The sequence below is a fragment of the Octopus bimaculoides genome, chromosome 23 (assembly GCF_001194135.2).
Source record: "Octopus bimaculoides isolate UCB-OBI-ISO-001 chromosome 23, ASM119413v2, whole genome shotgun sequence".
NCBI classification, from domain to species: Eukaryota; Metazoa; Mollusca; class Cephalopoda; order Octopoda; family Octopodidae; genus Octopus; species Octopus bimaculoides.
This window is the reverse complement of record NC_069003.1, coordinates 19330631-19332692: the sequence shown is the minus strand read 5'-3', so window position 1 is coordinate 19332692 and position 2062 is coordinate 19330631. Positions and strand designations below refer to the sequence as shown.

The 2062-nt window shown below is 35.1% G+C and overlaps 1 protein-coding gene and 1 long non-coding RNA gene across 2 annotated transcripts in view; one reads left to right on the top strand and one right to left on the bottom strand.

The window, feature by feature from the left end:
* LOC106879044 (multiple PDZ domain protein) overlaps window positions 1-2062 on the top strand; it is a 293438-nt gene that overhangs the window by 116794 nt on the left and 174582 nt on the right. The gene's annotated exons all lie outside the window — the stretch shown is intronic.
* The window catches only part of LOC128250590 (uncharacterized), a 15964-nt gene continuing 15599 nt past the window's right edge, over window positions 1698-2062 (bottom strand). Inside the window, exon 3 of the long non-coding RNA XR_008266618.1 lies at window positions 1698-1946. This is a non-coding gene — a long non-coding RNA (uncharacterized LOC128250590). The remainder of the gene's footprint in view (window positions 1947-2062) is intronic.

The following is a 2062-nucleotide window of genomic DNA, read 5'->3' as shown; positions in this document are numbered from 1 at the left end:
ATATATATAATGGGCTTCCACACAGTTTCCGTCTATCAAGTTCACTTGAAACATTCTAACACTTCTGTATATAGAAATTGATAGAAAGGAGCAAAAAGGAAACCACTGTGTTCGTGTGTGTGTGTGTGTGCTTTAAACACTTATGAGAGGAAAGACGGAAGACTAGAATGAGTGGGAGGTAAATGGAATACCCATGAGGATGTGAGAGTGGGAGAGACAGGGGTAAGGTATTCCCTGCTGACACCTTCCTGTATATATAATAAAGAAATGAAACTCCTCATATATACACTAACTGTTGAATATATATATGTGTGTGTGTTTGAGTGTGTCTGGTAGTAATAGCTTATGTGTTAAGTATAAGATTGTGGTTGTATTCGTGCATGGGAAAGAGAGAGAGAGTGATTGTGTGTGTGTGTGTGTGTGTGTGTGCATAGAAGAAGAAGAAGAAGAATTTGAGTGTGTGCTTGTAAGATAGTTGTATTAATGTGTGGAACAGAGAAAGAGTTGGATGTTGTAGAGAGGGCACGATAGTTTGTGTAAGCATTTATCTATATGTATGTATAATTTGTGTGTGTTTAGTTGTGAGAATGGAATAATGAGTGTGCATGGCATAGAAAGAGAGAGAGTCATAGTCTGTGTGTGTTTGTGACAGATAGAGAGAGAAAAGGAGTGATAGAGGTGATAAAGATAGACTTAATTATTTAATGTTAACTGTGGAATTTGTTTGGTTTATGTTAAACAAACACAAACTTGAAAAATAGTGTTTTTTTTTTTTGTTTGTTTTTTTTTCCATATATGCTAGAAAGGGAAGAACACAACTGATAAGTAAGTTTCCAGAGAGTGAAACCTACCAACATTGTTTCAATCTCAGGTTGGGAAAAGACACCTCTCCTCCAAAATTTTCATTTAAATCAGTGATTCTCAACCATTTTTTCTTGCCTGTGGACTTCCTTTGATCCCTATTTTACTCGGATGGGCCTCCATAGCTATTTGAAAAAATCCTACTGTATTTTTATAATTAAATATTATTAGGAATTGTATAAAAAGTTCAGATATTTTGTGTATTGTAGACGTATAAGCAATTTATTGCACGTAAATTTTAACAACAAAATCTTTTATGGACCCCAATTGAAAACCACTGATTTAAATTGTGGGTTTAAACTGTACTAGCTGTATAAGACTTGTGTTTTTCTTTTTTTGTTTTTTTTTTTTCACTTGCTGGATCTGGAAGTTGGAGCAGTGGCCATGGCATTTGCTGGTCATCTGAGATTGGTGGTGTGAGATTGATGCTGTTAATAATCCATTTAAAGTGTTGCCAGTTGACATCTGAAGGAAGCGATTCCAGACGGATGATATTCTGAGGAGGAAGGCTTGAGCGTAGTAGTTAAAACAGAGCTTTGAGGGTTGGATGCAACAGGAGTAATGAGATATGAAGTACACTAGTAGAGATGAGAATGGCTGAGTGGAGATGATACAATGATGCAAAACAAACCACCTCCAAGGAACAGAGGCCATTACAGTAGTGATTAAAAAAGTCAGAAAGAGTAGAAAGCATGACTAATATTTCAGAACAGTAGGTTTCAATAATGGGAACTTTTCAAAAATACAGACATATGTTAGTATTTTCATCTATGATGAACCAAAAACCAACTTTATTAGCTTACATTAGTATATATGTATATATTCAACAGGTTTCCACATTGTTTCTGTCTGCCTAAATCGCTTAAAAGATGTTGGTTGGTTTTCACCCATAAAAAGACACTTGTCCAAAGTGTTGCACAATGGAACCCAGAACCACAGGATTTCTAAGAAAACTTCTTAACCATATAACCATGCCTGTTTCCATACATAATCACTCTCCTATCAGGCAGGTGAGACAAAGTGCAGGACCACCTTGATTTACCTTCCTGGTAGTTCCTACTTGAAGACAATGTCTTTATCAGTGCCTGAGGAATACAAATTGATTGTAGGGCAGTGCATTGTAATTAAATTATCATACCTATAAATTTGCATGTGTGTGTATATACATAAATATATATATATATATATATATATATATATA